At 41.8% G+C, this 20,921-nt stretch overlaps 1 protein-coding gene across 2 annotated transcripts in view; it reads left to right on the top strand.

Annotated features, from left to right (window-relative positions):
* Nucleotides 1-16,017, top strand: part of LOC139685567 (uncharacterized) — a 345,402-nt gene extending 329,385 nt beyond the window's left edge. For both annotated transcript variants that reach the window (XM_071582515.1, XM_071582514.1), the window contains exon 5: nucleotides 15,952-16,017. The gene's annotated coding sequence lies outside the window, so the exon portion shown is untranslated. The remainder of the gene's footprint in view (nucleotides 1-15,951) is intronic.
* Nucleotides 16,018-20,921: the final 4,904 nt, after the last annotated feature.

Here is a 20,921-nt window from a genome sequence, read left to right as displayed (position 1 = left end):
CTCCCCTTTTCCTCCCCCGTGTCTCTTCCTACCCCTCTTTCGCCACTCACCCCCCTAGCTAACCACCCTCCATCCCCACGAAGCGTACGCCCCCTTACTGCTCCACGACATCGCGCACTGAACCCACACAACCCCCGTAATGCATTACAATGAAGACGAATCAACTCCTGCGAACCGCTTTACTCTTTCGTTCCAAGCCATTGAAAAACAAGGTAGTATTTTCTGAGAAGTGAGGACCTTGGAGATGGTTACGACGAAGTTAGTTGGGTAAAGAGGATAATAAGAGTTTTGGGCGATTAGACGGAGTGCAACATGCACCTCTGGTATCTCTGTCCTCAATACCCGCAATCCCCTTAATGAGAAAAGGCGGCCTCCTTTCTCTCCTCGGTCCCCGCAGGAATATGGAACAGGGTTCCCTCCGGACACCCCTGCGTTTGCCCCCTTTCGCTCCCGCTTTCTTCTGAAAAACGTTTAAGTCACGAGAACCCGGAAAGCGTCGTGCTGCGTTGCCGCCGGCCGTTCCTTATCCCTCCCCCCCCGTCCTCTCTGACCAATTAATTCCCACGGTGGGTCCCTCTTCATTTCTTCTTTGATCCGGTATGCTAATGGGAAGAGCGCGAAGGACTGCGAATGCTCGCAGTTAAAGCCTTAACCTCCAGGTGGAGAAAGGGAGAGAGAGAGAGAGATAAGGGAGATTGCCTCTCGGTGCCATTGGCGCAAAATCGTATATGCATCATTCCCCGCTCTTGGCTGTTCCAGTTTCGCGGTGCGTTCCTGCGTTAATGGCCATCGATGCCGGCCAATGATTGAGGGTTCTTGGAAGTCTTCGGAGCCAAAGAATCCCCAGCGCACGGATTCAATAATTCGTTTAGCATCGCGTCCTTTGCGTGAGCCACCAGACGGCGAGACTTACACGCATCCACATTTTCATAGTCGCGACCCCCTTATGAATGTATGTATAGTTATCGCCGCTCTTTAGACGTCCCTCTTTCAATGGGAGCACTCCGAGAAAAATTAGCCTTTTTGTACTTCTATATGGTGACTTCGCTCAAAGCGATGCCTACGCTGTCGACAAGACATTTTGGACATATCTTTAGAATAAAATGTCAGGAACTCCAGAGAGATTGGTGGTGGTTGACCATGAGTTCATCATTATTATTGCAAAATAAATACTTAGTTATTCCACGTAATTTTTTTATTCACGACCTAGATTTCGACTTGCAAAGTCATCATCAGGTACCTGACGATGACTTTGTAAGTCGAAACCAAGGTCGTGTATAATAAAATACATGTGAAACAACAAAATATTTTCTTTTCCGATGTGAATTGCTCCCACAAAGTGACGCCTCAAACCATTCTATTCACCATAATTAGTTTGCACAAGCGTTTTTGCAACTAATCAGCCTAATGATAAATTCCAATTTTTCGGAATGCCTCTTTATGCCTTCCACAGTTTCCTAATTTTCGAAATGGCCAAAATATTTTCAAATTTTATAAATCAGACAGTATACAGAAGAAGAGGAGTATTAACTATGACTTCTACCTACATAAACTAAGGAGTTGTGTTTACAACAGGGCAAAATTATTTATTATAAAGAAGATGGAAGGAAGGGAAGAAAAGAGCGATAGAACAATAAATATACGACAAAGCCAGGATGAAATGAGGAAATAGAACTGGGAAATGGGATTGTACGGACCGTGCGAGTTAGAACGGAATGATATTAAATTATATTAAGCTTAATCACAGATACGAGAACTCTTGCAATTTTCCACTCAATAAAGATTTATTTTTGACTATTTTCGATGTACTACATCATTTTCAAGTTGAAACACTTGAAACATTTCTAAACCTTGAAAATGATGTTGTGCTTGGAAACTAGTCGAAAATAAATCTTTATTGAGTGGAAAATTGCAAGAGTTCTCGTATCTGTGATTATTGCACACTTCCACCGCATCGCAACTGAATCTGAAATTGATATCAAGCTTTTCGATTAATAATTACACTTAATACGATCTTATTTCTAGTTTCTACTCGTATAAGGAATACTCACTTTATATTCAATAGACAAGTTTGGAATAAAAGCGCATCCTTCATTCATTATCTTAATTTCAGTATTAATTGCCTTTATATTTCATCAAAATTCATGACTAATTTCGGTTGCAGTTAGAAGAAAGAAAATAATCTTTGAGATCCAAATAGTTATGGACGAATAAGGATAATTCTATAAATTACATTTACCAAAGAAGCATTCCATATTATAGGTTAAAATTATGAATTTCAAATATGGAAAGCAAAAAAATAATTAAGAGTTTCGATTGATGTGTTTTGGAATGCTATGTGTGGCATTAATTAAAAAACAGTACATGCAATTTCCACTTGCGATAGGATAGCTTTCAATTCTCGGTGAATGTGGAAACAGACATTCGCAATTAACCCCCGCTGGGATCGAATCACTGACTACCACGACATTAGATGGCAACATATTCCACGGCCCGTGCAGTTATTGCAGCATCCGAGCAAAGATAATCAGGCATGCTTGCGATTGATTGATTGATTGCAGTTCTTGGAAGTTCAGTTATTAACGTGGGAATTATTCATGATTTATGGATCTTCCGTCCCAGGATCTCGAAGCCCAATCATATGAGCATCTAAGAATGGCGTTCACCTAATTCAAATGTATTTGCATAAGCGATTAGCGATACCAATTACCCTCGAATAATTCCAGAGCATTTGAATTTATTTTTCTAGAACGCGAGGTACCTTCAATTATAATGTGGAACTCTGGAGTTGAGGTAACTTCACTGTGATGTTTGGCAATCCGCATGTGAATTTTACGCATTGACTGTAATTGGCTATTATGCAACACCAATACATAAAAGAATGAAGCTAACCTAAAAATGAAACAGTCACTTATTTATGCGGCTTATCAAATAACGATTCAAAAATACAGTTGACACACCTCTCCCTTCTGATGAACCCTAAATAATCACTATAACCATTTGATTAAATAAATGAGACCATGAATGTCGAATGAGAGGTCAATTTTGAGATAAGGAAAGAAAAAAATTAAAAATAAGGCTAGATATTTGTTTTCACTTAAAAACTAACAAATTATAATTTTTTTAAATATTTTCTGAAAAATGAAAATAACAAATCCTATTGAAGTTATCCTAACGGGCTCATTTCAGGCTTGAGATCCAAATTATTCGAGTGAATAGTCGGAATAAATGTTGATTGGAAGATATAGAGGTACCTGTAGATACGTATTCGGCTTAAACTACAACACACCGAGAGTATTTATATTTATTTTCAAGAAAATGAAACTTCAAATAATTAAATTTCACATTCTTTAAAAATGATTTCGACACTAAATGTGAATTTTTGGAGAAATTCCCCGACCCAGATCGAAGTCAGGACTCGAAACCATCCTCCATTTTCTGGATTTATTTTCTGTGTTTACCAAGTTGGGGTAATGAGCAATTACAGCAAAATGGTGTACGCGGATGTACGATGAGTGTCTGACATTTGGGAAACTCGAGGAGAAATATATAAGCAGGGAGATCTCCCTCGAGATGAGCGATTTATATGTATGTCGTCGAGTGGAGCAAGAAGGAAACGCTCCCTAATTGGACAGAAGCGACACGGCTTGTTACCGCGCGAACAAAGCCTCCGCTTCCCGCCCATTTCTTACCCACACGCCCGTGTACAACTAGTTTCCCTATTACTTTTATTCAACTGAATAAGCCACCTTCCGGATTTTGAAGTCGTTTAGAAGACTCTAATGGGATATATGACTGTCTGAAAAAAAGAGCTTTCTTTCGTTGAAAATACTCACTTTAATTGCTTCGGTAAATCTTTGTTGCAAAAACAGGATTTCTTTTCTTACGTCTCGCTAATTAAAAGAAATTGCTTCGCCTTTTTTTATTGATCCCATGGCTATGCGATATGTGGTAACCGTTCCTGTATCTCGGAGGAAGCTCAACTAATAGTTACAAAGAGGATAGAAACATCAAATTAGTCATCAGATATCGGGCCTTATTTACTGTTTTATGATTCACGAAAAAAATGAACAGGCTTGCGTCATTGAACATGCTTGGACTTGGGCGAAATACTTGCAATAAGATGTGAGGAGGAAATAAGACACGGAATAATGCAATACTTCATCAGAGAAACTGATTTGAGATTAGGAGTCAGAAGCGAACAATGGGCGAAAATATGACGCGGAAGTCTGGAATCGATAACCCGGACTCATAGCGTATTTCAGTATTATCCTTTTCCCAAACTGGGCTTCCATCACCATTGACTGCCAATTAACGCGACACTTGCGAATGTGCCTTATAAACGCGAATCCCGTAGTGCCTTCTCTTTAGGAGTACCTTGACACCGACTTCAGGTTTCTCTCCCTTCTCCGCATTCCCAATTGCCCGTCCACCTGAAAATAACTTAAGGAGTCGCACTTCTCGGGAACTAAATTCTATTATTGTTGCAGCGCTAGCCTCGAAGCATACCTATACGAAAGACGACATTACAACATAAGGAAGTTAAAGGACGCTTAGAAAAGAAGGAATGATGAGCAACCGCGACTTCGTGACAAAATAACATTCGTGAGCGATACTTTGACAAAGGCACAAGGCGGTTGGGTGTACTTTCAACGCTTTTGCGAATTATTGAAACACGGATGTTTATCGAGCGATCAGACTACTCGAAAAAATATGAGAAATCGCCCTCCAAACTGAAGGGTATGTAGGTTATGGTTTATTTCTACAATAAATTGCCGCCATATTGACAGCAATGGTTAATATAATCAATATTGGCATTGATTTGCTGAAATATGTGAAACTTATTGAAGTGCAGAAGTCATTCTCCTTTACCGAAATTCGAATTCGGCCGAGGGGAATGATTTTTCACTTTGAAATCGTTGCACTGCAATGCACACTTAGCCGATGACTCTGATAAAAGCAACTGTCGCGGTATCTCCCGCAGTTTCTTCGGATGTATCTTGTGAAAAAGATTATTCGAATCTTCCACCAGGTCAGTTCCTCCAACGAAGTGACCCGGTGGCAGACCCGAAGAGCCTTTTTCACAGCAATTCGCCGGGAAAGCACAAGAAAGCATGGGTTTATATTGTTTTCTTGAATTTTTCTGGAGAAAAAATGTCACTCGATAGCTTTTCCGTGCTCCACCTTTGATCAATTAATCATCGTGAACATTTACGCATGTCCTTCGTGGTGGTTCGCAGGACATGATCTTGATGCATGATTAGGTAGGCGCAAGCACAATATATTAGATCCTCTGGTAGTGTTCTAAATCAATTTACTCATGATTCTGGCAAATCATTCTGTTTTTCCCTCTACTAAGACGGTGTACATTCGCGTTGTTAGTTGGCATCGCGAATTGATAAATTCTCAGAATCCACGTAAAACATTGTATTGAAACTTACACATTGCACTTCATAACGCTGTTGGACCGAGTATCAATTAAGCACATATCACTCACCTGGTAGATTTATATTAGACACCGAAATAACATGAGCCTCGCGCTCTTTAATCGTCATCTTACGAAAACTCAACAGAGACTGTAGGTTCTCGATTTGCAACAAGAAAGGAATCGGCCTCGCGAGGGTTTGATGCGGAAAAGAAGCGGAGACCTTCCGATCAGAAGCGGGAGAGGGCATCAACCTATTCCTTTCTCCTTCTCTTTAAGTCATTCCACACATGCAAACCGACTAAAATTGTTGGTCAATTCCAAATTATATCAATATTAATAGAAGTGAAAGGAATTTATAAAAATCAAGCTTTGAGATGATGGAAGATACCAAGCTTTTTTGGACATATTTCAGCCAAGTTTAAATTGCATAAATATTAAGTAACGTCACAGTGCATAAACAACCATACATCTCGGTTGACAATTGAAATACTACAACTTCGTAATTCCACAGTATTTTATTTCCTCCTCAGAGTCAGTCGGTATCTGATGATGGCGTTGACCGGGTCCAAACCCGGGTCTTTTCTGAATAAAATTCATTTGAATTAAAAAGTTGTGATATATCATTGTAAATTGAATCGATCCTGTTTATACACGCCTCATGCAGCCGATTCAGTTGAAGCTAAAGCGTAAATTTCAAGCACACAAAAGATTATCGAAGCTTATTTATGTACTTTGGGTATATGAAGCAATATAGGACTCTAAACGTTTATTATAATGCAATAACAACATTTTTAATAGTATCCATATTTCGTTTAAAAAAGCGTATCATATTGAGTTTTCCTTTGAAAGCGGAAGTTTTACTGATCATGAACATCAACCGAGGCAGAACGGTACAAAAGAACAAATTGGAATTTTAAAAAATCAAATAATACCAAAATAATATTCATGAAATAACGGCTATAAGGGTTTAACTTTTCAGGAAAACTGATCAGACCGACAAACATACCAACCGGAACCGATACACGACGTATTTCGTCAATGGTACGGAACTTCCTAATACGTATTAGGTTCTTAGGCCAGACCTGAAGAGAAGAAATGGAAGGAGAAACGAGGAAGAGTGGAAAGCGTGCGGGGGGTGGGAGAGAATTGAGGGGCCGCGCCTCGCCACTCAACAATGCGGATCAAGGAGCCAGATAGGGCGATTGTCGTGATCCCACCCCCTACAACAATGACGAGGAGGATGAATCGCGTAATCTCTCGAATCAAAGTGGTGACTTTATTGGACAAGAGTGTCGTGGCAACCAAAGGATGTGAGGCGTCACCGTAAAGGAATGGGATATTCCATGCCCTGCTCGATCGCACAACGTCGCAAAACTGGTTAATGGAATCTCGAGAGAATAGCACCGAGAATGACTTAAAGACACTCCTTCCTCGAGAACAGAGAGGGGCTGAAGGTGACCGAATAAATCACATTGCACGTCGTTTTACGCGGCAAATCCTTGAGATGTGACCTTTGATTTAACTACTGCCGATTTTTTTAAATTTGAGGACACAAATAATATTTTGAGGGACGAGGCTTGATGAAGTATAATGGGGGGGATCGAGATGGTGCGGGAGCTAACGTACTGGCTTCCCACCCTGAGGGCGCGGGTTCAAATCCCGGCGGTGTTGAATATTTTTCAGAGGTATCTCGATCCCTACTTGAGGTGCTTTGTGGAGGGCACTTTGAGTGAGTACGCCGTCCGTCGGATGGGACGTTAAACTGCGGACCCCTTGGCGCCTTTCGTAAAGAGTAGGCTAATGCCGACGCAGGGTTTCTCTCCACCCTTCATCCTTTCCTGTCCATCCCCTATGGCGCAAATGACCTTAGCTGTCGGTCGCCTCCCCTCAAAACTACTGCTGAAGTATAATGGTTTCGCCCGACACGATCTCTTCGCCTTACCTTTATACGAAGGGATGACGAAAGGCGTGGAGCTAGCCTCAAAGGGACAGTAAAGTAACCTGAACCGTGAGGTGAAAAGGGAGAAAAAATATTAGGGCATTGCTTCGCGAAAACGCATGAATCCTGAAGTTAAAATTGAAAATAAGATCCAGTGCGTGATGGTTGGCGTGAGTCATTCGAATAAATAGTTCTAAAAAGGCGATGGTCTTTGAGCAAATTCGTATCTCCCTTTCCATTTTAAATGACACATCACGCGCCAACAACGCGAAGCATTTGATCGTTTGATTGTGGCGCAGGCAACTGAAAATAATTAGTTCTCAGTCTCCCTGCTAAAAGGTCAAGTTCAGAAACTTAGAAATGAGAAGTCACATGAGCGATCAGAGCCCAGCCCACGAGGGTGTTAGTCACGAGAATTCGTTTCAATGGAATTGTTCGCGGCTTCAAATGGCAAATAGACAAGGGTCGAACCTCGGAAGCTATTTGGACGCTAGGCGTCTGGAGCCTCGAATTTATTGTTCCATGTCGAAGGCAAACATATTTTTCTTTGCCCGGCACGACCGATACAAAATTCTCTCCCGTATTAAGGCGATCCGGCAATTATTACATGTTGTACCCTTAAAGCAATGCTCGAACATTAATTAGTTCTCACAGTTTTATCTATGGACATTTCTAAATAAAGATGATATTTCTTGCAAGGTTGCCCATTCACTCACCGCACTGCCACACACAGCCAGGAAAGTCAACAAAACAATGCGATAATGAATTAAACTTTTCTATACGATACGATTATGTTATGCCAACTATTCATGGCTTACACTGAAAAATCACATAACAGTTTGAAATGAACATTCAATCTTGATATTCAGTCACAAGGTAAAAGGGTCCAGAACTGATTGCTCCTGACAGCTGCCTCGTCCTGATCTTTTCCTTGTTTAAGTACAGTTCGTGCTCGTTCCTCATGCCATGCATATTAGCGAATAAAACCAATGCGTACGGTCTTAAACAAATGATGTATCCGGAAACAGATTACAGTTTTTGATTGATCAATATTCGCTGGTGATTCAGAAATCCGCCAAAAGGTAAACATTCGCATCGAACGCACAAAAAAACATCCAGGTGAGTCCACGTTGTATGCTTCGACTAGGACCTCCCCAATCTGATTCCCTCCAGGCAGCATTATCTGAGAATGAGTCACGGATTTCGATTAAGATGAACTTTGAGCAACTTGCCATCCGATTCCAGGAAGGGGAATTCGCATCCCAAGCCACTGATAATGTCTCCCGGCGCTCCCAATACGGAATCCATTCAAGCGAGGAGATTGCGTCACGGCTGAGGGGCGTCCTCCGCCTTTCCGGGGGCCCTCCCCGCCCGGAGGCGTCCTCCGTCCCATCCGGAGGCAGCCCCCTCGAGAGAGCGTCTGCCTCCTCCCCCCCCCCCCAAGTGCACTCTAGGACGAACGATGACCAAACGTGGAGTGGCCCAAGTAACTTCGCGTGGCATCCGATCGCGATGCGCGTCGGCAAAATAAAATCCCGCGGTCTTTCACGCCACCTTGCATTTAAATAGAATATGATGCCAACCAGCCGAAATATTCCTCATATTCCGCCATGAATTAAGCAGACCAAATGGCAATCAACGAAAGAGTGATAACAAGGTAATTGGAAGGGCTAAGCTGCTCTCGCATACGGATTTCCAAGGGAGGGACCTAAAACGTCGAATTTAGAAGATACGGACAGGGTGCAGTTGCAGATTCAGCGACGTGGAGTCAATTAAAGCCAGTGGCAAATAAGCCAACTTAGCATGTTGCATTTTATTTCAAATGGTTTGGTAATTATTATTCTTAAGAAAAATTCCTTCAAGATTATGTTCCACAGTACGCTTACAACGGTTTTGTTAGGTATTTTCGTGCAAAACTGGGACTATTGGTGAGAAAAATTTCCGAGTTTGAGATAGAGATTAAAAAATGCAATCGATTCCTTTAATCACTTCTTTGTTTTTACTTTATTTAGAGTAAACAATTCTAATTTTTTAATCGTGAACACATCTGAATAACCCACGCTCTCATGACTCCATTAGGTGTGAATAGGTAAAACAGGTTGTCGATGCCTGAAGTAATTTGCTCCATTAGGGGTGGGTGGCAGGTAGAATAGTGGGGAGTGAGAGGAGAAGGAGAGATATCATAAGCAACGTTAGGGCGCACTTGAATTCAGGTTTTCCTTGCAAATGTTATGGCAAATGAAGAGGCATTAGTGCAAAAACACTAGCATGGTGTTTACAGCGGCATAGTAAACATGATAATGATAGTAGTTTTGACTATACAATACGTATGTGTTAGCAAGCAACTAATCTTATGGATTTAAGATGCTGAAAATGAGTCTGCATTGGGCTGTAAATTTATTGGACCTCAAGAGAATAGTAGAATCATTGACTTCCGGGAAGGAATACCAGTCGGTGCTGACTGCGATGACGTATTTGGATCACACAAATAAGAGGTTTACTTTTCTAGGCACTTACGCGCGCCTCACGATAAAATCTGTGAAATTTCCTCGTATCGGTAATGCGTCTTAGTCGGAAAATATGAGCGAGAGGCTAGCTAGTTCCACCGAAGGCGTCGTAAGGAGAATTTAAAAGATCTTGAGATCATAGAAAAATGTTTTGCACTTGATTGCTAAGAAACAAATATAAAAATATTACTCCATCTAATGAGTAGCGTACACGATTACAGATATTCTGATTCATCTCGCCATGCAATCGATGCATGGCATTTCGGAGATTTCTCACTCATCGGCCCACGTAGATTCTTAAAGCACCTCAATTTAAAAAATACTCTGCAGCCCATATTGTTAGGGCAGGTGACTAAGAAATGAGGAATCCGAGTGTTATTTAGCGTAGGAGCGCCTTCCGCAAGACCAATAAAACAGTACGAAAAGAAAAAGAAAAGACTCGCGAAAGACCACGTACGCCACGCCCGAGGCGGACGGACACCTGGCGTGGGCGTGATGAGGAGCGTGGTCTACGTAAGAAGCGTGTGGGACGTGCCCATCTGCGGGCGAAGAGGACACGCAGCGGTGGAGCGGTATTTACGGGGGTGTTTCGCGTGCTGAGGCGGGATGTGTCTGCAGTTCCATTCCACCCCAAACCCACCCCTGGGAGCCAAAGAAAGAGGATTACTCCCGGGGCCCCTCCACCTTTGCCGGCGATATCATTCCGGGCATCCTCTCCCCTTCTCCTTAGGATCTGGTTATTTGCGTCGCGTTCTCGTCTGCCCTGGTCGAATCTTCATTAAATACCATCTCGAAACTCTCAACTAAGGACTCTAACCTTGAAGCTATGGGAAAGATTGAAAATGAAACTCTTCTCTCATTCTTAGCATAGGAAGCGTAGGTTGCATCCTCTCATTATCGCGTACTTACTGAGAGGATTCGATTAAACTTTGAGGCAGTACTCAGTTTTTGCATAACTTTAGCAAATTAGTTCAAAATTAAAAACGCATAAAATTGTTGACTAATTATTATTGATTGCAGAATGTTTTTTAAATACTTCATGCCTTCTACTTTATCCTACGTGAGTAGAGAATTATTTTTTTGAAGAAGCAAACGGAGATTTACTTATTACTCGAGCGTTGAACTTATTTAAAATATCTTATCACGGCTTGCTATCAATAAATCATTCCAGATATTTTCCATTAGTACTATAAAACGTAAAGAATCTTGATATGCATTGAGTTTCCTTTGCAAAAAAGTTTATTAAACACCCTTTAAATAATTACGATTTTGATTTTTACCTCAGTCCGGCAGAGTCCGGGATTACAAGAATCACTTTCACAAGAATATATTTTTGAGATTATGAGAAGTTTTGAAATCGGTATTGTACTATTACATACTGTACGGTTTTTTAATGCGTAAAAATTATACCAATATCTCTCATTAGAAAATTAAATACTTCATGGTAAGTTATTATTCCCACCCTGATAGCAGCAAACATTTTCGTGTCTTTTGTCGCATATTGGTTATTTACCTTATGGTTATGGTATTATTGGTCGCATAAGGTGTATTAACCTCAAGAGGTGTATTTATATAAAAATAAAATCTATTGCAATACAAAAATTCAACACAACCTCCTGACTCTACTATTCTGGTTTTGATAATTTCCCTGAAAGGTTTTTAACTTTCCATCGTCACTTTTAGCATCAAACTATACCAATGTTTAAACCTGAAACCTGTTCATATTTAACATTATCAGAGACAAGCCTAATCACATAAAAATTATAAATAAAAATAATAATCTAATTATGGCTACTCACAGAAGTTAATATTAAATGAGAGCTTTTATTTTTCTCTGGGAAGATTTTGTTCGAAACACTTTTTAGGGAAAATTAGCCGAATTTTCAATTCCATCAAACTTGATTTAAATGCTTTCAAAATACATGCAGCCAATGTAATCTAAAATTAATTGACATATTTTTGACGAGAGTAGACTAAATATGTGTAGCAGGAGAAGTATCTTTCACTCCGATCCCCCTTAAAACGAGAAGACGGAAGCGATGGACCTTCCTCCAACGCAATTCTCTAAACCGAAACCGTTGCTTGACGAAAATAAAAAAAATGGTCGGAAGATATGTAATTGACAGGCAGGCCTTTTCCTCTTCCGGATGCCGAAATAATTCCCTCTCCCGAATACCGAGAATGTCGTTTTTGCCCCGACCGCTTTGGAACTTCCGTTACCGCAAAAATGGTCCATTAGGGGTTTTCTTTACGACCTCGGCTCCGCAAATAAGAGTAACAATAAATGGAACTCCGCCTTGAAGTACATACAAAAGATAAGTTTACGTTGAGTTCGTGAAAGTATCAACGCCACAGCGATTGGAAAAGACATGCTAGCCTCTTCCCGAGAACAAAAAATGGAAATTGATTTAACAGCTCTTGTTCATTTCTTCTCACTTAGTTCACAACAGATGTGCAATGTTGAAAATACACTGCAGAAACGTTGTTAGATGACTGAATTACTTCCTCGTGAATCTTGAAATGCCTGGAATGCAAAACCCGTGAAGACGTGCTCGTTCGAAATAGAAATGCGAAATTGTAAACATAGCTTCTCGAAAACCATGCCATCCGATGTCTCAGCAGCAGTGCGCGCGAAATGATCGTTCCGCATGCTTGCGAAAGACAATGCAATGCATTGAAAATACAACTCGAGAAAGGAGACCAAACTAGAATGGGTTGTCGCCCTGTGTCGATGCTGTTATTTGTATTTCACTGCCCTAATCCTCCTTCGGTTGTGAGCGAAGCATGAAAGATATTTGGCCGTTCTCCGTCTCACGTCACAATCAAGGAATACCGTCACCTCCACCCCTTCTCAAAGCGGAATCAATCACAATAAACAACATGGGGTGCAAGCAAATCCCAGCGGTGCTGCCCGCAAATAAGGGACCAGTGTCACGCATCACATCTCCCCCCTCGCCCCCCGGCCGTTCGCGGGGTGGCGATTTCGTGCAGGGTCCCCCAACAATCATCGCTGCTCATCTATGTGCCGCGGCTTCGAAGTAACCGAAGGCTCCGAAAAAATGTAGCCCTTAACTCCCTGCGGATTCTCAAGTAGTGGCGATTCTCACCGACGATTATCGACAAGAGAAGGCGTGGAATAAATTTCCGGAGCCTCTGCTTTCCCTGCTGCCAGTGGGCAAACGGATTCCTCCCCCTCCATACTTTTTCGATTCGGATTTGGATATCGTAATAGCGCATATAACCGAACTACGGCGCTTTTGCATGCCCATTGAGATCAAAGCGATATAATGCATGAAACGTAAACTGGATGATAATGACTGGAAGGATTTCACATAATATTGAAATGATTTTTTGCTGCAAGGCCACTTCATAGAACGTTTTTCAATGGTTTGCTTTAACTAACAATCGCCTGAATATTATTTTCGTAAGGTTATCGTTTTATCACACTTCATGCATTTAAGATTTATTTGCAGTTCTTTTTATTCAGTAATTGAAATAATTTGCTTTGAGTTTTATCAATTAACTTCTATTAATAACCTTTGACTTCGATCGGTGTGCAGTTTATAGACAAACATTTGCAATCCGCGTTCGCAAATTGCATGATCTCTTGACTTTGCTACAATAAATTCTACAGTCCAAATGTATTGGAAAAAGAAAATCAATTTCTCATAGGTTCTAGTGTAATATATTGTGTGTGTATAAGAAATAAACTTATTTAAATTATATAAATATTATTATTATTATTATTATAAGGTAATATACCCGTTAAGGTAGGATTTTGGATGGACACAGCTCCTAAATATTTATTTTGTGGCTCCCACCAAAATTCCATCAGCATTCTACTATACATCAGGTCCCTCTTCATCTCTGAGTACTTCCTTCCTCCCTTCATCCCGTCCAACATCCCTATTCTGTTCTTTCCCTTTCCTCGATTGCCTAACATTCTCCCCTCTATCACAGACTTCAACATCCCACTGCCGGTCAATACCCCCTCCATCCAATTTTCTTGCCTCCATAGGATTTCTCTCAACAAACCCCTCTCTTCGCCCACCATACCAAGTACTTCCTCATTTGTTTTCTTCTCTGTCCATTTCACCTTCTCCATTCTTCACCACACCCACAACTCAAAAGCCTCCAATCTACGCCTATCCTCCTGCTTCAATGACCAAGTTTCCGCTCCGTACATCATAAACAAAAGGATGGAGAGTAGGGCAAATGTTTACATAGGGGATGATCAGTTTGGGTTTAGGAAGGGAAGAGGTACGCGTGATTCCATTGCAGTAATGAGATTATTAATCGAGAGGAATATAGAACACAAATAGGAGGTATTTGCCTGTTTCGTAGATTTTGAAAAAGCGTTTGATAGAGTGAATTGGGAAAAACTAATGAGTATATTGCAGAAAATAGGAATAAATTGGAGGGAAAGGAGGCTTATCCGCAACGTGTACATGTCTCAGACAGCTCAGGTGCGGGTGGGGAACGGGGAGTCCGGATGGACAGTGTTAGGAAGAGGTGTAAGGCAGGGTTGCCCATTATCACCGTTGGTTTTCAACCTGTATGCAGAGGAAATGATTAAAGAGGCATGGGAAGAGCTGGAGGTAGGAATGAAAGTGGGCGGGGAATTCGTAAAATAAGTTAGGTTTGCTGATGACCAAGCTTTAGTTTGTCAGTCAGCCAAGGGGCTGCAAGCATTGCTGAGTGAATTGGAAATTCAGTGCGACAGGTAACGGATGAGAATCAATAATAATAAAACATAGATTATGCGATTTTCTAGAAAGAAAAAGGCTAAGCTAAACATTAAAATAGGAGGGCAAGAACTAGAGCAGCTAGAACAGTTTACGTATCTCGGAAGTGTTTTGGACCAACACGGTCAAAGTAGTAGGGACGTAAGGAGAAGAATTGGGCTAGGCAAAGAGGCTTTCACAAGGAGGAGGGAGTTGATGGCAGGGACGTTGAGTAAGGATATTAAGAAAAGACTCATAAAAACTTTGATGTGGAGCGTAGCTATGTACGGCGCGGAAACGTGGTCATTGAAGCAGGAGGATGCATGAAGACTGGAAGCTTTTGAAATGTGATTGTGGAGGAGAATGGAGAAGGTGAAATGGACACTGAAGAAAACAAATGAGGAAGTTCTTGGTATGGTAGGCGAGGACAGGGGTTTGTTGGGAGAAATCCAATGGAAGCCGGAAAAGTGGATGAAGGGGGTATTGACCGGCAGTGGGATGTTGAAGTGTGTGATAGAGGGGAGAATATTAGGCAATCGAGGAAAGGGAAAGAACAGAATAGGGATGTTAGACGGGATGAAGGGAGGAAGAAAGTACTCAGAGATAAAGAGGGACCTGATGTAGATGTTTTGCTAGGAGTCACAAAATATTTATTTAGGATCTGTGTCCATCCAAAGACCTACCTTATGCGGTAGATGACCTAATAAAAAATAAATAAATACATATAATTAGAATTTTTATTCCTCGGTGTTTGTCATCAGAGAGCGATTTATTTCAATGTGTGATTAATTATTTAGCATTGCACCAAATTTCAATCTTCAGACAAGGCCTTCCCAAATCCAATACCTTAATTTACATAAAAGCACATTTGATGTATTATGATTAATTTGATGGTAGTGAATGATTAAAATTAATTTCTCCATATATTCTTTCTATGAAATGAATTCATGGTTTTCTACCTCAAGGTAAAAAACTCCAAATGCATCGAAACTCATCAAATACCCAAAGCATTTCAAAAAGTGGGGTGAATTACGCTTCTGTGGGAAGAGCGGAAGATTGATATTCATTGTGAAATAGTTCGATTTTGCGATTTTTTCGCATACTTTTTCGTATGGCCTAGGATAATGAAAAAAACTTAGATGCAAAATTTATCAATGTCTTCTGATGAACGTAAATATTAACGAAGCACCCCTTCCCCCTTTCCATAACCTGCTCGTTTCCCTCACCCTCCACCCCCCCGACTCTCCCCGGGAAAAAAACCTCTCCACCGTCCCTTCAAATTCCGATCGCCACCCACCTCCGATCCACCCTCTCCCGCACACCCCGCTCCCCTTTTCATTTGCGCCTTTGCAGGAGCGGCACGCTGAACAACGGGAAGAAGTAATCGGGAGGGAAAACTAGACAACAAAGGTGTGGAGCTGCGGAGGGGGGGGGGGGAGGGGGGGGGCACGGTGAGGGAGATGAAAGGGAAGCCGGCTCGGGCGGGGGAGGAAGGAAGAGAGGATTTGGCCCCCGAGGGGAAGAGCGGCAAAAAAGGAAGAGGGGAGGGGCGGAGGAGACAGCCTCGGGGAATTAATTCTGAGAAGATTCCCTTCCGGAATATTACCGCCATTACCGCCACCCACTCGGCCGAGAGAAAAATCGCCAGCTCCACCCCAGCCACCTCCGCGATAGCAGCAGCCCGCAGAGAGGGGAGGGAGGCCCTCCCGCTGCACCCTCCTTCCAGGGGGCGGATGGGAAAAGTGGCCGGAGCATCTGAAGAGGGGGAGGAGAAGAGAGAGCCCCCTCTGGCTATCTATTTGACGAGTCAACTGCGAGCGGGGGTGGTGCGGGGCGAAGATGACGAGGGGGGTGAGGGCAATGGCAAACGAGTCCCGATGAATGCATGCGCAACCAGTTCCATCGAATGCCGATGGGTTGGCTGCACAATTGTGGGTCCACGCCGGACGCCATCTTGCAGGTCGACTCCCAAGGACGGATCATCCCCGGGTCGGGCGTAGCGGGAATCAAAACAAGGAGCGATCCCCTTAGGAGCTGTGATCCCCATGCCAGCCAAGTGGTGCTCCATGATGGAGGGACACTCGGGGTGCGAAGGTGGAACGTGTGGCCTCGAGCGAATCTACCGAGTGTGAGAGAGCGCGCCTCTGTGTGTGAGTGTATGAGTGAATGTGTGGGTGGATGTGCTTTCGCGTTCGCTCTGTTCCTTTCTCCCCTTCGAATTTATTTTCTCCTCCCATGATTCTTTCTCTCTGAAATCCTCCCGAGTGCTCCTTGGCCGGATATAGACAATGGCGCAAGAACTCTCCCCCCAATCACATCCCCAAGTGTTGCTCTCCAAGCGAGGGAAGAGTGGCACATGCCACGAACTCCTATCGTCAGAATGAACTCAAAAGTGGTGACTTGTGTTTCGAACCCATTTCAACCATGAATCGAGGCCGTGGTGCTGTTCTATTGGTGCTAAGTCAGTGCTGAAGGGCTGGCTGTGACTCTTATTATGCTAGGAGGTGGTCATCGGATATGGTGCTAGAGAATTGTTGAGACGCCACGAAAAAAAACTCAGTTTTGCTACCATTTGCTTGAGAGTGACTTCCGATTCTGCGTTAATTTTTGTTTTATCATCTGGCTCCTTGCATCTTTTTCCATTAATACATGGGGATTTTCTCGGAGTAAGTGTTGATTCTGAAGCTGTATGAGGGAGAGGATTTGCTTACACACAATGTTAGCGGGAAGAAAACATAATATTGGAATCATTTGGTGCGCTGATTCGAGGAAACTCCGGGAACGCCCGTCGGCGTCGCACTATCTTCAGAAGCGATGGTGGAACTATTCACAGCGCTCTCTAGTTTCGGTCGAACACGGTTTTAATTTTACATACCCAATTGACGTTCTATAAGGCAGGACACATTCGAGAAAGTCATTTCAGCGAGCATGCGAAACATTGAACCAAATACATGTCGGAACCTTCAGGAAAATAGACTAAAGCTCCGTTTTCCTTATACGATTGGTTCGGAATGGCAACCGATAGCGATAACTTAAAAATAACATGTAAAACTTGATAAAAGGTGTGACGAATATCAAGCCCAATTTTTGGGATCGACCTTAATTCATTTAATTAATGACTAGGCTTGCTACTGAAACGTGGTTATCTTTTTCCGTGAGTCAGGAAGACACACTTGTGCCTACACCGTCGAATGTGAAGAGTGCCATTCCATGCCGAGCATGTATTAAGACTTATTCGTGCCAAAATTGTTCCGCCATGGGCTCAAGAGAACGAGTTTTTTTATTTCCAGTTCAAATGTGTTTGTTCTTTGTTGATATGTATCAATGACGCCGTGGGCAAGTGCTTAGTTTTGTTCGAGCAGTGAGCTCGTTTTTTCTGATCACCCTTTTGCGTGTGTACATTTTTAATTGTAGTTAAAACTGGTCAAGCTTTGCATGAGCAGGGAGAAATGGCAGGACCTTACAAATAATATTAATAGGATAATATATGCATGTTATCTCACAATAATAATTACGCATGAAAAATGGCGTTCGCATTCATGTGTACTTGATGTTTATTTCCCTTCCGACTCCTACGTATGTTGAAGGGTCCGCCTCTGCTGTAGATAATTTTTAATCGAATTGAGACTTACGTTTTACGTAACGTTTTAAGAAGACACATTTTATTGTGTGAAAATGTATATACGAGCTGATATTTTTGTCCTTACCTCAAGTAACAAGCGAACGTAAGGCGTCGCATATTTTCTAGTACATATTATATTCTCGGTTTCGTTGGTGTAGTCGATTCACATTTAGTCCACGTACTAATCTTTCTTCCTATCTCCTCTGATGTTATATTGATTTTCAAAGCAATGGTGTTTAGCTTAAACTGAAATCAGCGCGCGTCCATGCATCTTAGGGGTTGACATCAAAGAGTTGAAACATTCCAACAGGATCTGGGGTAACAAAGAAAATCTGGAAACACGTAAAGGTATACATACATGTGAACAAAGGTTTCACTTTGAGCAAGCCAATACGAGAATCGAGATTTTTTATAGTCTGTTAGGTTAACCATATTTTTTGTTCGTTATTTTGGAAAACTAAATAATAACAACGGGAGCCTCCTTAAATGCACATAAGGCACTTCGAATTACGTGGTATTTTTTCAATAAATAACATTTACCTTTTGTTCCTCTTTTTGGCGTTGTTTTGAAAGTTCAGATTCGCCCACTCATTACTGTTTACTCGACAAGACTATATACTTTTTTTCAATTGCCAAACGCCGAAGTATACCATTGAATTGTCAGCAGAAGTTATCGTTTTATGCTTTTCGGGACTTAGGAGCGGAATGGCGATGTCGCAAGTAATATTTTGGCAGGATTCCCAACGGGTGCATACTTCTGTGTTAAGGCTACCGTGTCTTCTGAGAGGAAGTCCGTCTATTCCGAGTGGCCCCATTTAATTTGGTGCGCATTTTTCATGTCAGGGAAAAAAATTCAAATATAAGCAGTGTGACTGTAAGTCTTGTTTCATTTTCCTTACTCTCCGTACGTACTACTCTTTCAAAAATAACCTTTTGGTATCGGAAGAATCTATAGAAGAGTTCGTTCGCAAGTTTTCCCTTCGAGGTGAAACCTATGTCTGCAGTGGCTTCTATTATATTTCCAGACGCAAAAACATTTAGAGTTCGCGTCATTATTTTAAGCATGATCCGTTAGTTGTTAGAGCAAACTAAAAGAAAGATATATTTTTAAATTAAACGTTCGCGATAATATAATCCCTGAGTCAATAGGCTTAACATGATTAAACATATAATATATGTTCCGTTGGCCTAATAACGGAAAATAATAAGAAAAAAGCAGGGTTTTTCCGTACACACAGTGAATACATATTTTCCAAATGCGAGGCAACTCGCACGGCGCACCTCACAACACCTGGAGGGAGTCTCGCAGAGAAAACTGCGAATCTTAACGCCCTTTTTTGATGAAGGTAGGCGGGTGGCTATCCATATTTTCCCCACGAAATGGGAAATCACGGGAACAGTCGTAACGGATTTTCATCTGGGCGTTATCAAATAGAATGATTTACGTGCATAAGCGGGATGGATTTTTCTAACGCGGGGAAACCAAACAAGTTCCAGTTGATGAGGGAGGCAATGCATGAGACCGCGGGGATGGCATGATTAAGGAACCCGAAACCCATTTGACATCCGCGCAGTCAGGAGCATGCAGGTGTTTGATTATTTTGAGCAATCCGACGTGATCATTGCAGAGGGCACGGGTTTTTCTCCTGTGGGAATAACAGGAGGGGCGCGTGTGTGTACACGCGGCTCACGTAATCGTTTTCAAGCTCTCCGCGCCCAAACGACTGATTAGAAATTATTTGTTTGGAAGGGAGTGTGACTGAAACACGGAAGAGACCTTGGTTTTCCAAGTGGAAATTTATTGGGATATCACCTCATCATTTCGTCGATTTTGTTAACTACTTATAAATAAATATATGTATGGAGATATACATATATACGTATACAACAATAAATAATTTCATGTTCCCATGTTGTGATGTAACTGTGGAGAAAAACGAAAAATGTACGTACAAAATAAAAATGCGTTTCTATGTGCAAAATATGAGCGGGAGTTGATTTTATTTTTCCCTGAAAGAAACCCATCGAAAGCCTTTTCCTGATGCACAGACCATCGTAAAATACATTCAGCAGCACTGTGAATCCGCACCGCCATTTATACTTCAAAGAAGACTGCGAAAATTCCGACTAGAGTGAGAGAGGTCTTAGATGCGTCGTTGTGTCCGTTTGCAGTCTCCAGCAGGTAAGTATTTCGGCAGGAAGTCGCCGTAACTAATGAGCAGATGGTTTTTCAACTACTCGTACGTTGGACTCCATTTGATTGCGGACGCTTGTTGCGGAGTCCCCAAAGAGGCAAGACCTTGTTTTATATGAAAAACACACCATCTTGTGGAGAACTTAACGAAATATAATGCAATGAGTGTGTGCCAACCTATGGAAAACAAAGCGTGTGGAATACGCAAAGATATGAATTATGACAAAGAATTACCATTTTTCTCATCATTTTAGTAACAATGCATATCAATTATTAAGAATTATACACCGTTCGAGTTGAAACCATGAGTTTTGAAAGGGACCTATTTCATTGAATCAAAATCGCATTGCTCGATTTTCTATGTGAAAGTGACAGTTTTAAAAAGAATGAGTTTAGGTTTATGAATAGGCTGAGGGAGCTAAGAGGCGACCTTACTACTCTCTGTCAGGAAATCACTACGTTAAATAATTACGCTCGTCACGAGCAACGCGAATGTATTTTTTGATA

The sequence above is a fragment of the Hetaerina americana genome, unplaced genomic scaffold (genome assembly GCF_022747635.1).
Source record: "Hetaerina americana unplaced genomic scaffold, ioHetAmer1.1.p SCAF_116, whole genome shotgun sequence".
In the NCBI taxonomy this organism is placed as follows: Eukaryota; Metazoa; Arthropoda; class Insecta; order Odonata; family Calopterygidae; genus Hetaerina; species Hetaerina americana.
This window is presented reverse-complemented; position numbering and strand designations above follow the sequence as displayed.